Here is an 18,605-nt window from a genome sequence, read left to right as displayed (position 1 = left end):
TTTTCTCTCATTATTAGAAATATCAGTATATAGATATTTCTAATGATGATATATATATATAATATAGATATCTATATATCTATATATAGATATATAGAAATATCAGTATTTCTTTCTCATTAGTGTTTTTTCTAATTTTTAGTCACAATTGAGGAAGACATTAAAAAATAAATTATGTTTTAGGGAAGTTTTCATTCATAGAAGAGTTGCAAAAATATTACTGAATTGCCCTATTGTTGGTACCTTGTCCTCTAATGTTAATGTTACTGTGAAATAATTATCACAACTGGTGAGCCAAGACTGATACATTCTTTCAACTAACGTCTCTATTTTATTTTGATTTCCTTAGGTCTTCCTATTGTCTTTTTCTGTTCTAGGTTCCTGGTTTTAGCCTTCGCATCTCTTTATGTTCCTCTAAACTCGTGGTTTCTCAAACTTTTCCTGTTTGGGGAGCTTTGGGTAGCTTTGAGGACTATTAGATACTCTGTAGAGAATTCCTCAGTTTTGATTCATTTGATATTCTCTTCTTGAAAAGATTAGTGTTATGGGTTTGGAGGAGGAAACTCACAGTTACACTGTCATATTTATTTATTTATTTATTTATTTATTTATTTATTTATTTATTTATTGTAGCACTGGGGATTGAACTCAGGAATACTCTACCACTAAGCTACACTTCCAGGCCTATTTTATTTTTTATTTTGAAACATGGTCTTGATAAATTACCATGTACTGGCATTAAACCTGTGATCCTCCTGCTCTAGCCTCCCAAGGTTTGGGATACAGGTGTGAACCACTATGCCCAGTTTACAGTGCCAATTTAAACATATTATGTCAAAGATACCTACTACCAAATCATTTATCACTGATCATGTGGAAATTTATCACCTGCCTGAGGTAGTATCTCTCAAGTTTCACCATTGTAAAGTTACTTTTTATTCTTCCTTTCAATACTGTTCTTTCATGTGGGTGGTGGAGGGGCCTGAGGATTGAACCCAGGTCTATTCTAACCCTGAGCTACATCCCCATGCCTTTTTGTATATTATTTTTTGAAAAAGCTCTTATGAAGTTGCTAAGGGTCTGATTAAGTTGCTGGGGATATCCTCAAGCCTCTAATCCTCCTATCTCAGTCTCCCAAGTATTGGGAGATAGCAGGCATGTGCCATCATGCCTGGCTCAATACTGTACTTTTTAGGAAGTCATGATTTACACTTTCAACTTAAGGGTTAGGGAGTTATGCTTCAAATTCTTGAAGAAAGAGCATCTATATGAACTATTTAGAATTATTTTTGTATATTCTTTTCTAGTATTTATTTAATATTTTATGTACTCCAGAATATTTATTTCAGAATTTGGGTTTAATCCAATACTACTTTATTTTCTTGTTCATTGTTCCAGTTTTGGTCATCAGGGGTTCTTTCAGTTGGTTTCCACATCCCTTAGATACACCCGCAGGGACTCTTGCATGCCAAGAAAGCAGTCTAACAAAGATATACCCCAGCTCAGATTTTTATTTTTTGGAGAACTTCTTTATGTTTTCTAATGCAACAAGATGCTAAAGGCTTATCTGTATATATCCTGTTCCAGCCCTGGAATTGCCCTCTACTCCAAAGAATCCCAGTTCTTTTAATGGAGAATAGTAGTAGAAATAAAGACCTGGGTATTGAGTAGTAGAGGACTCTTTTGATATTTTATTTTAGAAACTGTCCCAGGACTCTTGTGAGGTGGTGTTGAGCCATCCTATTTAATATAATTTTTATTCCTTAAAATTTAATTCTAATATCTATTTGGGAATTTAAAAATGTTTTTGAAACTTTGGTGCAATGGAATTTTATATCATAGTGATGTTTAAAGTGATACAAATATACATGCACACAGCATTGGTATGTTCTCTCTGGATACCACCTTATTCTATCTCCCTCCTCATATATATTAGTAAAATTGGTAGTGATATCTTCATATGGCTGCACCATTATTATATTTTTTGGATATAGTATTATGAGCTGAAAGTGAAATACAAAACAAAACAATATAAATGACAACCACAGCAAAAAATCCAGAATGTCAACATCCAGGGAGAGCTTTCTCATTCAGAAATCACAGCAAGTGTATGCCACATGTTCTTTCTGACTGGTAGCAATGTGTTCTTTTTTGATTGATGTAACATATTTATCTTGACACATTTATTTTCATCAATAGTTATACTAAATTATTTTAATATCACTAGCAAATTGTTATTTGTTCTTTGATAATGAGGTGATCTCACTTCTGGGAAGATGGCGACCGAGAAAAGCAGCGTTTACGAATCCTGCTAAAACTCAATCTCTATTGCCACAAAATCAGCACTTTTCATAGCCAGAAAATACCATCAGCAGAGAAATAAAAAATGTAAACACAAGGGACAGAGAAAAAAAAAGACTAGAAGAACAACCAGAGACCAGAAATCAAGCCCGCAATGCAGCAGCAGAGCCATGCCGGCACCATCTTACCTCACAGCACTGAGCTCCAGAGAAGAAAGGTAAACATGGAGCTGAAGTGAGCAGCTGCGGATGATTTGGGTATAATTCAGCAGTTCTTTCAGTGCAGTGAATGTCTAAAATTCCCAGTGGCCAAGCTCATCACTCCTTCCAGGGACTCAGAATGGAGCTCAAAACCAGAAAAGAAATACGCCAGCCTCACAGCCAAGGGCATGGCAGCAGTGCCATATTGCCAGCAGCGCCAGCCTCACAGCTGAGGGCGTGGCAGCGGTGCCATACTGCCAGCAGCAATGGTGAGTTCACCGCACCCCACAACAGCTCCAGATCTGCGCACACAATAACTGTGAGTGTAATTGTGGTCCCTAAAGGAGAAATCTCTGTCCTGCACTCCCAGGGACTTGCGTAGTTTTGGTAATCTCCTTGGGTCGGATATTTTGCAGTCCAACCCAGTGAAGGAGTAGCAGTAGCAGAGATACCACACTCTAGTCGCAGCTCCCCATGGGAAAACACCCAGCCCGGCACCCCCACAGTCTCACACAGCCTCGATTAACTTCCTGGGTATGAGACTTTGAGATACAACTCAGTACAGGAGTAGTGGCGGCTGAGTTTACAACAGACTCGAGATACAGAGCACCCTAAATGAGGTGATATTTGATATATGCAAATAGGTACTTTAAAATATTTTTGTAAAAACATTTCAGGTTAAAAAATAAGTATAGAAAGTAATAAAGTAGATACTGATGTTTCTTAATCCAGTTTGACAGATAAGCGTTTTCAGTTACTATTCCTTTCTTCTCTTGACAAAGGTAAACGTCTTGAATTTGAAGCATATTTTCATATTATATTAAATTTTCATGCATTTTTAAACAATATGTAGTACTGCTTTATATATTCTTAACATTATGTAAATGATTCCATTCCGTTCCTTTTTTCTACTCACCTGGATATGTTTTTACCCATGTTGTTTTTTTCATTTTCATTACTAAAATTCAACTGTATAAAAATAGTATAATTCCTTCATTCACTTGTAGTTGTCCATTAAGGTTGTTTTTAAATTTTTATTAGTATGCATATCAAATGTGGTGAAGGCAAATGAGTTCTTTTGATATGGTTTGACTTGTAGATATAGCTCACCGCATGCCAGCTGCTATGTTCTACCACACATATGTGAGATTCTCATTTTAAATTAGCACAACCACAGATTTCCTCATATCCACATTACAAACACATGTACAATGTCCATAGTCTATTGCTGGTTTCACGATCTCTACATTACTCTGATGTAAGTAATCATGTTTAATGAGTGCCTCAGTACTGGTCACTTTTTTCTCATTTATTCGAATGTGAAGATAAAAGGGTGGTCAAGTCACAATCCTAATATTAAAATGGCTTACCTTGTTGTTGGGCTTCTCAGGTTCCTAATCCAAACCCATGGTCTGGGTACAATCATATTAGTAGAGTGTGAAAGTGTTTGTGTATGTATGTAGATACATGCATACATGTGTAACACATTTATAATTGGTCTTAATTATTTGTTTATTTACCAATTTGGCCACTCACTAAAATTTACTTGAATTCCCAAAATTAATACCAATGTTTCCTTTTTTTTTTTTTGCAGCCATCTACAGGCACACACAGGATGTTGGAAAGGTGGACTAGTACTACATGTTCCCAGCTGAGGCCAAAGGAGGTGATGCTCAGTCTTTTCTGTCTTAGGCTTCATACTAAGTGTCTTTTCATAGTCTACATACTACGTTTTTTGCATCTTTTATTTCTGTTAATAATAGTACTATTTAAAATGGCTCCCAAGCGTAGTACAGAGCACCTCCTGAGTGTTCCTGTGTATGAGAAGGCCATGATATAGTTATGGAGAAAACATACGCGTTAGGTAAACTTTATTCTGGCATGAGTCATAGTATTTGTTGTATTATTGACTGACCTCAGTGTTAGTGAAAGAGCGATATATGTTACATTAGATATCTGGAGATAAGGCTCACATGAAAAACAATTAGGTACAGATCAAATGATGATACTACAGCACCAGAAGCTCAGATGAATCTGATCAGGCATTTCCTTTAGGGATCATGGTTTAGTATTCACTAATTCACATGTACAGTGACTTTATAGACTATAACTAACATGAATAATGAGAATTGATTGCAAATATAATAGAAAACATCAGAATAAATTTCCCGTTGTGAAGAAAAGTACTATTTTGTAAAATTTTGAATTATATGTGTGTTTGTATGTATATATGTGTGGGGGAGAATCATTCATTCTTTCCTTTTATTTTTTTGAACCCAGGGCAGTCTACTTTCAAGCTATGCCCCCAGCCCCTTTTTAAAATGTATTGTTTTGAAACAGGCTCCCACTAAGTTGCTTAGGTTGGTGTTGAACCTGTGATCCTCCTGTCTCAGTCTCCAAAGTACTGGGATTACAGGAGTGTACCACCACAACCTGGCTTCTTATTATTTTTTTTAATTTTAAGCTCTTGGTAGAAATTTTTTAAACCAGTCATCTATAATAGTATTTAATTTTTTTATTTTCTGGGACTAAAGATTGTATACATAGATGAAACTACTATATAGGTCTCTCAGGTTCAACTCTCTAAATCAACAACAAAAATACATTCTCGATTCTTACTTTTCTAGGAATAACATCTTCATTTTCAAGAGATCCAACAAAATAGTTACATCCATCAGCAGTTCTCAACTCAGCTACATTTCTTCAAGATCTTCAGCAAGTCAGGAGAATACAGCTGAAAGCTTCTAAATGCCTAAGGTGCTGGGATCACTTCAGAGTTTTTGCTTCAGGTTTGTTCAGCTCCAAGTCAAGTGAACATCTCCTGGGAGAGAGAGCTAGGAAGATTCTTTCCACATGAATCCTTGTGCATGAGAACAACCCTGGGGAAAATATAATCAGGGAAAAGAGAATGGGAAAGATTATATGAGCTCCTCCGAGAACTGTCTACTTGATGTTGATGATCTGCAATGCATGGGGTAGGTCGTTAGTGAGTGCTTGGAGCATATCAGATGTTATTCAGCTCAACACTTGGAGTCAATGAAACTTAAATTGTGAAAACATTTTTTTTGGATCTTGTCATCGAATCTCATGTTTTTTTATTTTCTTCTTCTTAATTTCTAATACTAATATTCATTAAAATATATTTTGTTGTAAAACCACTGCAATAGAAAGTTGAATGCTTTGAGATTGCCCTAATAAAGACAGAAAGTAGCTTCAAAAACTGGCACTGTGCATGGGTCAGAAACAAACATGATTTGAAATTTGTATGTAATCGGTTGCATTCTCTTGCATCATTTAGACTTATTTTATTCAGATGCGTTTCAGCCTATTAGAAAAGCCAAGCCAAAATAGTAACACAAGCTTTTGAAGGCTTGTTTCAATTGCATTATGTTGTATCATCTTTGGCTTCATCTTTAAAGTTGGATTTTTATGTTTCTTCTTAGGTAGGAAATTCTTGCCCTGGAGGGATGTCATTAACACAGTCAGTGAGTAGGTGCCGAGGGATGCAGTGGACTCTCTCTAAATTATATTAGCCAGTTTTATTGCCCTGCAGCTGGAATTCATGCAAATCCCCTGTGTTGATTGGCCCTTGGTGAACTTTGTCTCTGGATGGGTCTTGTTAAGATGGAACAGTTCCTTTTTGTGCTGTGTTTAACATTCAATTGTGAGACATCTACATAGTCCTTGCAATGCAGTAAAAACGAACTGAGCTCTTCATAAAGCCAATTTCCTCTTTTGAAGGTCCCAAGTGGTTCCCACAGATCTACCCCTGAGTCCCCCAGGTTGTTTCTGGAAGTAGAAATTTCTGAGTGTGGAGTCTTTGTTGGTTTGCATATTTTCAGAAGGTGCCTCTAGTTCTAAAGGACTGTGGCTAGAATACAACATGCTTTTGAAATTTCCATTCTTAACCCTTCCTGCCTGGCTGCCTTGCTCACCAGATGGCTTAAGCATGTTGCTGTGTCACTGTTACATTGACTCAGCTAGACTCTGACCTTAGATTTACCTTAAAGCTCTCAGGCCAAAGGAAATAGTTAAGGAGGCACTAGAGCAAACAACCAGGCCCACATGCCTTCTATGTTTACTATAATCACCTGTTCAAATGGAGAGGCTGGTAAGGCAACTGGGGATTCTTTCTGCATTAATAAAAAATATTACTGATGCTATCTAACAGCAAAAGTAATTCTGACTAGGAACTGTGGTTGCCTCAAGGGAGATAAACTGGGTGGCTAGGGAAAGAGGGAGAGAAGAAAAGTGACTTATACTTCACTGGAACATCCTGTTGTACGATGCCCATGCATTACCTACTCAGAAACAGAAAATGTAGAAAAAAGGAATGTAAATAAAGAAAAAGAGAAGATAAAAGAAAAAAGTAGTTCTGTGTTTTACTTTGACTAAAAGGAAAAAAGACATACTGGCTTCTAAGAGAACTTTTTGTTGCTGTTATTGGGGTTTGTTTTCTAGTTTGTATGTAATATTTCTTAATCTGAGGTGAACCTTGGAGGGATACTTGGATGAACTTTTTCAGCAGAAAAAAAGTAGGACAAGAACTCTGCTTTTCCTTATATGCAGCATCGAGGTAGGGACCACTTTGTATCTCAGGTTTCATTCAGACATTTACCAAAGAATCAGAATCAGGAAGGACTGAAGACCATCATTTAGAATACATATGCCTTCTTTTTACAAATGAGAAAGCTGATGCTGGAGGACCACATTTAGGAACATTCAAGGAGCTGGGTTCAGTGGTACATGCCTGTAATCCTAGTACTTGAGAGGCTGAGACAGGAAGATTGCAGGTTTGTGAACAGGCTCCGGAACTTAGGGATACTCTCAGCAACCGAGCTAGACCCTGTTGCAAAAATCAAATATATAAAAGGGATGGTAGTGTAACTCGAAGGTAGAATGCCTTTGGCTTCAATCCCAGTAACACACACACACACATACACACATACACACACACACACACACACACATCCAAGTAGTCCAGCATATGGTGCACACCTGTAATCCTAGTACTTGGGAGGCTGAGACAAAACATTGAAGATTCAAGGCCAGCCTCAGCAACTTAGTAAAAGCCTGTTTCAAAATAGAAAATAAAGAGTGTAGCTTGGAGATAGAATATCCCTGGGTGGTTCCATCTCCAGTATAAAAAGAAAGCTGAAAGAAAGCAAAAAAGAAAGAGAGAGAAAGAAAGAGAAAAAGACTTATTCAAAGTTACACTGGTTGGCAAGAATAGGGTGTAAGAATATATTACAGATGAAATTTGGTGCCAGTGTTAAAGTCCAAAGTTTCTTTTGTGATGAAGTGTTTTACATTTTTAATGGTTCAGAATGAGGATAGTTGTATTCAAAGAATACAAACGCAAAATACAACCCAACGTCTTTCACCACTGTAGTAGTTAGATAGGAGAGGACAGATTCGGTGTGGGAATAACCATTCTAATAGTCTTACACCTTAGTGTGAGAATTATTTATTTTACTTTACTCCTTTATATACATTTGTTTTTGGGATCTCAGGGAAGAGGGAAGAGAAGCAGTAAGATCTTTTCAGGAGTAGAGGCTAAGTGGTCTGGTATTTGGTAAATCCCATAATAGAATGAGATTTTTGTTGATTAAAATCTAAATGTCCAAGCTGGGCATGGTGGCACACTCTTATAATCCAGTACTTGGGAAGTAGAGACAGGAGGACCACAATTTAGTGAGACTTTGTTTCAAAATAGACAATCAAAAATTTAGGCTGGGGATCAGAGTTAGAATGCTCCTGGGTTCAATCTCCCGTATTGAAAAAACATTCAAATGTCCTTGTTGGGATGGATTAAGAAACATGTGAACAAAAAATAAGGGATTTTAATGTAGATGCTGGTGTGTGTGTGTGTGTGTGTGTGTGTGTGTGTGTGTGTGTGTGTTGCTGGGGACTGATCTCAAGGGCTTTCTACTTCTGAGCTACACCCTCAGACTGATTTTATTTTTATTTGCTAAGTTGCTCAGAGCCTCTTTAAATTGCTGAGGCTGGCTTCACACCTGCAAACCTCCTGTCTCAGCCTCCCAAGTATTGGGATTACAGGAATGTGTCACTATGCCCATCTGATGCTGATTCTTAGAAATAAGAATCCTAAGAGCCAGCGATATCTTCTATTCTTGGGGATTTAACATTGGAGCTTGTACCCAATGTTGGGGCTGTGGTCTGGGCCTCTGTGTTAATAATAAAAACTTACCCATATTCCACAGGAGCACCTGAAGTTATCTCATTGACACTGGGCTTGAGTTGCTGAGATCCATCAATACGTGGCTGCCAGAATGGACCTTGGAAAATAAACTTCTAATTTTGTCATTATTGCTTAAAGTACTACTCACTGTCTTTGGTATAGAGTTAAAACTTCTCAGCAAGCTTGGAATTTCCTTCTTGATCCAATCTGGTCAACATCTCAGCCCCATTTCTCTTGAGCTGATAAGTTCCAACCTCTCTGAATTCCTTGTAGCTCTTTGAATACGCTGTGTTTCTCTGGGTCTCTGAAACCTGGTTACCTGCCATTGTAAGATGCTGCCCACTCCCTTTTTAAACCCCTTTCCCATTTGTGCTTGAAAATCAGTTTCAGTGTCTTTTCATCTATTATTTATCCATCAAAGATTATTACTACTGTGGATAGAGAGACGAGTAGAGCAAGCTCCCTGCCTTGGAAAAGTGTCTGGTCAATGGGTGATTGAGCCATTTAGAGGCTTTTGCATAGGCGACAAAAGAGTGTAGAAGAGGAAAAGAAACTGTTCTCGGATCCCTCCTTTGATGGACCTCCTCCCATGAATCTTGGGACTTTTCCAAAGTGAAACATGTGGATAATTTCTAAGTCTTCAGCCCTACTACGTTATTGGCTCGAAGTGGATGCCCCAAATGTTTACTTCCTAAGTGACTGAATATAGGAGTGATGAAATCCAGGAAGTACCTGAGCAATGAGAGGGAGTCTGGGATGGTGGGCAGACCTACCCAGGGGCTCAAATCATGAAGGGGAAGCATCTGGGACAAGTCATTCTGCAAAGAAATGAATAAGACAGGTGCCAGAAAGATGTAGAAACAAGAAATATGAGAGCAAAGAAAGAAGAGGAAGGAGAGAGACTCTGTTTCAGTCTCTGAAGTTAGGAGACTCAGTTTCAGCTAACCCAGCTGAACTTCGTTTTGGGTGAAAGCTCCATATCCCTAACAGGATGTCCTGTTCCTCTCTCTCAATCTCCCCACTCTGTACTTATTTACTTATTTTAGTGAGCCTAATGAGATTTTTGTTTCATACGACCTCAAGAAATTCAACTTCCAGATAATTAATGTACTGAGGCTTTTAGAGCTGCACGTATGTGTGTGTGTGTGGGGGGTATGTGTATGTAAGATAATCAGCATGTAACTCCTGAACTCATGAGGACACTTCACCTAGTGCTTATATTTCAATTAAATATCATGTTTACAGTTTAAAAATATTTCTAAATTAATGAAGGGGTCACAAAGAGTTTGCTAGCCATGTTATATGAAAATGAAAATGACCTAGATCATTATAACCAAGATAAGAGATGAAATGAATCAGTCATTTGCCTGCTTTGACTAATTGTCATTGTTGACTTGTTTGAGTTTAAGTGACCTGAAAGAATGTTCTGAAGCATCCTGAGAACCTAAGTAGCACTAACTCCACAGGACTAGGAACATCCAAATCTCTGTAATTATTTAGTCATTCTAGTAAGTGGCAGCCTGGCCTAAGAAAAGTGGGGAAAACTTTAAATGCAAGCTATGAAAATAAAATATCCTATTATAATAACAAGGCCAGATCTATAGGGGCACTAGTAAAACCATGAAATTTCTGGTATGTGTGAAGCAAAAGAATATAAGCTTAAACTGATTATCTTAGAATTCAGGTTTAAAATAAATATAATTTCCTAATTTTACCAAAAATTTTCATTACTCAAATCTAAAAGAGTATTTGAAGTTAAACAGTTACACTGGGCTGGGAAACTTTTAGCACCGAGCTACATTCCCATTCCCAGCCCTTGGCATTTACTTATTTATTTATAGCACTGGTGATTGAACCCAGCATTCTACCTCTGAGCTACACCCCCAGCCCTACATTTTTTATTCTTTATTTTGAAACAGGGTCTCACTAAGTTGCAGAGGACCCCACTACCTAGCTGAGGCTGGCTGAGAACCTGTGATTCCCCCATCTTAGCCTCCCAAGTATTGGAATTACAAACATACACCACCATGCTGGGCCCTTAGCTATTATTTAAAACAGAAGTTATTATAGTTATATAGGAACAATGATATGGATTTTTAGATAAAATTTGTATTGACTTTTATGTGATATGGAGGGGGAAATTCAGTGGGATCATTCTGAAGATTTTAAATTTTTATAAGTGTTTATAATCTATTTCCTGGTGACGAAGAAGCATAAATCTATATGCTATACTTAGTTGCAAACACTTATGTTTTAGTATATCTATCTCCTCAATTATATTCTTTTGCTTTTATGTTAATGGTTTTATTATTGATATATTATTTAACTATTGCCCAATTCTTATTAAGAAGGAATCAGACACTTTAATAATCAATATTTTCCTCTCTTGTGGTAATATTGGTGAACCTTTTAAAATTTATATTTCTTTGGATCAGAATTAAACTCTCTACCATAAAAAGCAGACAGAAATCCCCTATTTTAGAACAGTATACTAGAGCTGTTCCCAGGGGCTGTAGACCTTTGCTGTATGGAACTTTTAAAACAGTGTACAATATATAATTTTGGGCAGTAAAAAGGATTGTGAGAGGTTTTTTTAAATTAACTATTACAAACATTTATTAATAATATATGCTTCCATGATTAGTAACATTTTTCAAGAATATATATATATATATATATATATATATATATATATATATATATATATATATATTCCCCACTTGTAGTGGAGGTGAGTCAAGATACAAGAAGGACCTTACAGCTGGAATTTAAAATCTGCCTCCAAACTGATATGATTACAATCAATTCTACATTCTAACATTTTGAAATTCGCTTTGGAAATCCTAGTATGCTGTTAGTGGGGAATAAAAATTTGAAGAAGAAAGCTAGCAGTTATATATGAGATATGGAAAGAGAATGTGCCCTTAATAATCGCTCTTTATCCATAAGTTCCTAGGTGACCTCTACGTTCCTTCAGCATAGATGGCTTCATTGAAGCTCTGCATTTACAAACATTCACTGCTCTTTGGCTTAAAGATTTTCTTTTCCACAAAGCTTGATTTATGATTTAGAAAGAAATGTGCACTATTTGTATTTTTTGCATAAAAATAATTGTGAACTTGAAAAAAAATCATATAATCTAAAATGGAAAGACATTGTACTTTCACACTGAGCTTTCTTCTGTGATCCAAGATGCATTCTGACCATGTTGATTTTTAGGAGTGTCAAGCTAAGGAGAGGAGCAAGGCTAAACATGCCCTAATGCTTTAGAAACAGATTTGTACTTAAATGTTTAAAAAGGAATGATTAGCCGGGTGTGGTGGCGCATGCTTGTAATCCCCGCGCTTGGGAGGCGGAGACAGGAGGATTGCGCAGGTTCGAAGCCAGCCGTGCTGGTGTAAGAGACCCTGTTTCAAAAATATAAAATAAGTCTGGGAGTGTAGTCTGGAGGTAGAAGGGCTTCCAGGAACCCCAGTACCACCAAAAAAAAAAAAAAAAAAAAAAAAAAAAAAAAAAACAAAGGAATGATTAAGCATTTTGAACTTATAGAATTACTACTTGTTTTAGTTGATATAATGATTTTTTTTCTTTTTTTGTGTAAGTAGACACAGGGTTTACTTACACCGTGTTAGGTAACCTCTACCACTGAGCTACACTCCCTGACCTTGGTATGTATGTATGTATGTATGTATGTATGTATGTATGTATTTATTTATGGTACTGGGGATTGAACCCAGCATTCACCTCTGTGCTACACCCCCAGCCCTACTTTTCTTATTCTTTATTTTGAAACAGGGTCTCACTAAGCTGCAGAGGACCTTACTAACTAGATGAGGCTGCCTAAGACCTGTGATCCCCCTGTCTCAGCCTCCCAGGTATTGGGATTACAAACGTATACCACCATGCTGGGCTCTTGGCTATTATTTAGAAGAGAAGTTATAGTTATATAGGAATAATAACAAAATATTTATGGACAAAATTCAATACTGACTTTCAGATAATATGGAAAGGGAGAGTCGGTGAGAATATGGGTCAACTTTAATTGTTGGAGCTGGATTTGGAGTTTACGAAAGTTTATTATCTATTCTATCTACTTTTTTTATACCTTTTAGATATTTTATATTAAAAAGATAAAAAGGAAAAGTTTTAAAATTCTCTGTAGACAATTTATGATCATTTTCCTGTTGCCAAGTCAGGTCTTTAATTATGGTAACTGTAGGGTTGAGCAGAGAGAGGATCAAGATGAGGCACAGATTTGGTGATTGGAGGGTGCGATTGGTTTTAAGTATCTGGATATTCTTTGTGTAATTGTGTGTTTGGCATACATCTATATAAATAAGATCATTGATTATAATTTTGAAATATATAAAAGCTTTGTTTTATATATATGATGTATTTTGATTAATATACTAAATTTACTCTTGCTTCTTATTCCCTTTATTAGTTATGTACAACTGCATTATAGTTCTTGGGACCTGGAAATATCTATAGTATTTGTTTTCTTAGTAGCATGATAACAAATTTGCAGGTGAATGTTATCACTTTTGCTTAATCACTGAAAGCCATTTTAAGGAAAATCTAACAACTTTCCAAACCTTCACTGACTTTAGTAGCATGGACAGAAAATAAGACCCTGCTAGTGATATTTTTAGGTCTTGGTTTACCAATCTTCATGTTATCCTAACATTCCCATGAGTTTTAGTCATAATTTTTATTTCTTATTACAACAAAATCAAATACTTTAAAACTTAGGCATCATGAAACAAGTTCAGATAATGAAGTGCCAACTGGATTTTGGCAGCATTCCTTACATATTTGTCATCAAGAGTCAAAAGTAATAGGAAAGAAATTAGGCAGATGAAAGCAGTTTGGTTTTGCAGAAACGGAATTGACATCGCCCAGTCAGTGCTGTGGAATTCTGGACTCTGCCACTACAACTCTCACTGCCATTCTTTCTAATCAGTTTCAGCAGACACGTTGGGTTGAATTAACATCCGGAAATCTTCTACTACAATGAAACTAAACAGTTCTGCCTACGTCTATAGTGTTTAGTCATAGCTCATGTTTATTCTTTTAACGTTCTGAAACTAGTATACATGCCTGTCATTGAATTACTTTAATAAATGTTCTCTTCTTGAGTTCTGCCAGGAAGCCTGCCCAACCTTTTGACCAATTAACAAGGGCTCAGGAGGCATTTTGGAAAGAATGCTGCACTTGTATTTGTAACAATGCTTTCAAAGTTTCAACCAAATTCTCTTTGTCTATTTCTCTGAAATCACTAATTTTTTTAGTAAGAGGCGAGTGTATTTTAAATCAATTTCTCTGTTTCTTAGTAGAAATGATGAGTTCCTTTTCAGTCCACATACCACCAAGTTCACTTGTTTAACTTCCAAACACGATGTATTTTAGATTTCAGTTGAGGCTATGAATGTGTGTGTAGACCGAGAGCAAGTTTACAATTTCTGTTGGGAAAAGTTAGTATTTTGCCTAGAGCAAAGTTGAAGTGTGCATACACTTGGATCTACATAAACTGGAATGAAGAGCCCAAAATTCATGAATGAATCAGTAGCTATTAGTTTTCTAGGTGTGGTGGTTTATTTCTTTGTTTCTGCCTACTTCTCTCATCCAGCATCAATATGATTTTTTACATATACATATGTATATCAAATATATATTTTATAACAGCAGGTAGAATTTTGAGTAAGGAATAAGCAAAATCTAAAAAGATTAATTTTCTTTGCCAGTAATTTTATAGGTAACCTCACAATGCTATACCAACTTCAATATGTGGTTACCTATGTAGTTGCTCTAGGAACCAGTTGTTTGCCAAGTGGCAGCATTGCCAGTAAGTGCCACTGATAGAACATTGTGGCTTTTATTGAAAACAGATGACTGATTTAGATGTTAAAGAGTTTCTGCCATCTTCAGTGAAAAAGTCAAAGAAGAAAGGAAGAATTGTTTGATGATAACACATCATAGTTATGGAGTTCCTCTCTAGCCACTGGGGAAGTCATTATAATAATGAAACTATTAATTTTTGTCTATGATACCATAAAATGACTCATAATCAGAGTCTCATTTGAGAAATTCTACTCTGGTGGGTAAATTTGTCCACAAGAATTAACTCTTAGAAAACAACAAAGGAGAAAAATACAGACCAAGAAAAACTCCAAACTGTGCCCAGTGTCATATAGATGATTGTTTCATTTACCCTTTGAGAGACTAAGACCCCCTTTCAGTTGACAGCTGGAACAGCCAAGCAACAACTCCTTTCAGGTGAAGATCTAGATGACAGAATGAACTACAATCCTTTAGTGGTGATGTTCCTATTAGAAATTATATGTATCCACAAACATAGGAAAATAAATTCAAGTGCAACCATTCTATTGCAAAGTTATTTCCTTAGAGTAGGTCAGGTCTTTTTGACTTGACCAGATTGGTACATTTTAGAAAATACGTAACTTCCTATTGATTCCTTTATTTGCTGAATGATAAAGTTTGTTCAGAAGGATCTGGGATTGCCATCTATACAATTGTAACCAAATGATGAGGAATAAATGAAAAACTATTGTCCAGGTATCCAAATATAGAAATTAAATACCCAAGTTTTCACCATTCACTGTAAAAAATAATTTTTAAAAAGGATCATTGTCTGCACAATTCTCCACCAAGTATTGTAAAGCATAATGTAAAATGCTTATTCAACTGCTTATGGACATATTAACACTTATTTTTTTGCAGTGACACCCCCAGCCCTATATTTATTCTTTATTTTGAAACAGGGTTTCACTGATTTGCAAAAAGCCTCACTGGCTTTTTTTTTTTTTTCTTGGTGGTACTGGGGATGGAACCCTTCTACCTCCGGACTACACTCCCAGACCTATTTTTTTTTATATTTTATTTTGAAACAGGGTCTCTTAACTGGCTTCACCTGAGAGATCTTCCTGCCTTCGCCTCCTAAGCGCGAGGAATACAAGCATGCACCACCACGCCTGGCCTTTTTTTTTTTTTTTTTTTTTGGTGGTACTGGGGTTCCTGAAAACCCTTCCACCTCCGGGCTACACTCCCAGATCTATTTTTTTATATTTTATTTGGAAACAGGGTCTCTTAAACCATCAAGGCTGGCTTCCAACCTGCGCGATCCTCTTGTCTCCGCCTCCCAAGCGCAGGGATTACAAGTGTGCGCCACCACACCTGGCCTCACTGACTTTTTTTTGAAAAAACAAAAAAACAAAAAAACAAAAAAAAAAACAAAAAAAAAACTGGCTGAGAACTGCAGTCCTCTGGTTTCAGCCTCCCGAATGCTGAGATTACAAGCGTGCGCCACCATGACCGGCTACATATTAACACTATTAAAATGACCTTGGGCCAATAAACTTGTGCCACAAAGAAATAAGAAATCTGTAGAACATTTAAGTTCAGTAATTGGGTTTCATAAATAATAAACAGAGAAACAAACTTACTTGGAAATGTTTACTTTTATTTAAGAACAGAATTTTCAAGTTCCTCTCTATTTCTGATTCAGGACGAGAATGAATATACTGAAATGTGGCAGGGTTTCTAGCAGAATGAAAGCCAAGAAACACTAAAAACATTTTTGAAATTTCCGGTTTAATTTCCAGGACAAAGAAATCCATTGCTGGTTTATTTCATATCGACTACAGAGATACCTAGATAAATAAAAGCTGCCAACCTTCCAGGGTTACCTGGTGCTCCATCTTGGCTCTCAATCTACTCTTCCCCACCGTATGGTGCTGGGACAAATCCAGCTGTTCTTTACCACAATGGCTCCTAATCATTTCTAAAGGAAGGACTGAAAAATACTTTGGAATTTTCTATACTTTAAAATAAGTTTATTGTCAGAGAGATTACCACTTATATTTTGAGCCACATGTTGAGTACAGGAATATGGAAGAGGCATTTAAATACTTTTTCTCTTCCTAAAGAACAATATAATATTTTTCCTACTATAGTGTTTTTTTTTTTTTTTTGCTTTTATATATGGCCTCTGTAAAAATTTTAGTCAGTCTTCCTCTTTGGATTTAAGTACCCAGTTCCAGAGAATAAAATAACAAATACCAAAGCAGGAATTTTTATATTATGAATTTTGTTGGTTTTCATGACTAATTCTTTTTCAAGTATTCTCCAGTTTCTTTTTTCTTTACTTTTATTGGTGCATTGTAGTATATATCTTGAAGGGGTACAAGATAATAAAGGCATACATGAACACATCACTCATATAGCCCTTTTCTCCAGCTCATTATCATATATGTGTTGATTAATTCATTTGCTGACTAATAAAGTTGGTTCAGAAGGATCTGGAGTTCCCATTTACATAGTTTACATCAAAACAATGAGGAATATATATATAAAAAAATACGATTCCCCTGTGTGCCCAGATACTAAGTTCTATACCCAAGTTCTTATCAGGTATCATGAAAAATTTTTTAAAAATGAAAAAAAAAAACCACAAAGATCAGGGACACACACACATACACACACTCATGAATGTACACACACATGTAATATGTTCAAAAAGAGGTGCTGATTTTATGAATTTATTAAAAAATATATAAAAATTATTTATAAAAATCTACATCTAATCCATTTTTAAAAAAATTATAAAAATATGTTTATTGAAAAATCTATTTATATAATATTTAATTTAAACAGTAGTACTCAGGTTCTACTTAACACTATCACAATTGCTATTTCTTCCCTTTCAACTTTATTCTTATGCTTGAATGTAAGTATAAAAGCATTTGTTAGCAGCTAATATTGTCACATCAGCTTCCTGCAGACAGTCTCATTAAATATGACAGGTAAGCCACTGGAAAAAGAAAGAGAAGTTATTAAATTTAGTTAAGAGGTGGCACTTGGTTCTCCTGTTATCTTATTTGTTTGGGGCCAGGATGCATAGAATAAATGTTATTAGTTATTTATTTCAGGAATTTGTGTCTTTTTTCCCTGACATATCACTGTATCTTACTATACCTGGCTGCATCTTCCACATCATTTTTTTGGCATGGTCTCTAGATATAACCCTATGTTCCTAATCACCTTGTACTTCAGAAATGAGCCACAGCCTCCTACCTGGACATGGACAAAAGACTGGCAAACTTAGGTGTTACCCATGAGATAGTCTGGGAGTAAGTTGATCCAAGAAAACCTAATTTAATCAGGTAACTCATTCTGTGGTCAACTTGCTGGCCATTGTACTGGCATCTTTTGCTACCACTACTGAGTTGCTATATCTATTTACCTGCACTGTCACCTCTTACCAAATATTCTGCATTAGATGAACAGCTCCTGATTTTATTCCCATTTGGAGTCCACAAATGACTGTTCTTTCATGTTTCACCCTGACATCTTTTCCAGGTATTTGTTCTTTATTTACACTTCCCAGTCTCTTTTCATTCTGGGTCCACTTCAGACAACTAGCACTTTACAACAAGAGATCTTAGTTTTCATGACAATCAACAGTGGAAAACATGGAAGAAAATGGCTTATCCTGAGATCCAGGTATCCTGAGCTCCAAGCAAATTGTTCTAGTGGTTGGTCTTCAATGTTTAACATTTGTGCTGTTTTCTGGACACTCCCAAATTATGTTTTCATAAATGGAAACTAACCTCTCTATTAAAATGGAAGGTGAAAGACATTAAAGAATGATTTTAAAAAAATTGCGAGACTTCTAGGAAGATGGCAGCTGAGGAAGCAGCACTTCTCAGTCATGCTGACATTCAACCTCTATTGCCATAAATACAACATCTTGCTAATAGAAAAAAAAAGCAACAGCAAAATTTAACAAAGCAAAAAAGAAAAATATAATGGAAAGGCAGCAGAAACAAAGCCAGAATAAAGATCTGAGGGTAGAAACTACCTCACCCACCTCCCCAGGGAAC

The sequence above is a fragment of the Muscardinus avellanarius genome, assembly GCF_963383645.1.
Source record: "Muscardinus avellanarius genome assembly, chromosome: 1".
NCBI lineage: Eukaryota > Metazoa > Chordata > Mammalia > Rodentia > Gliridae > Muscardinus > Muscardinus avellanarius.
Note: the sequence above shows the minus strand (reverse complement) of the source record.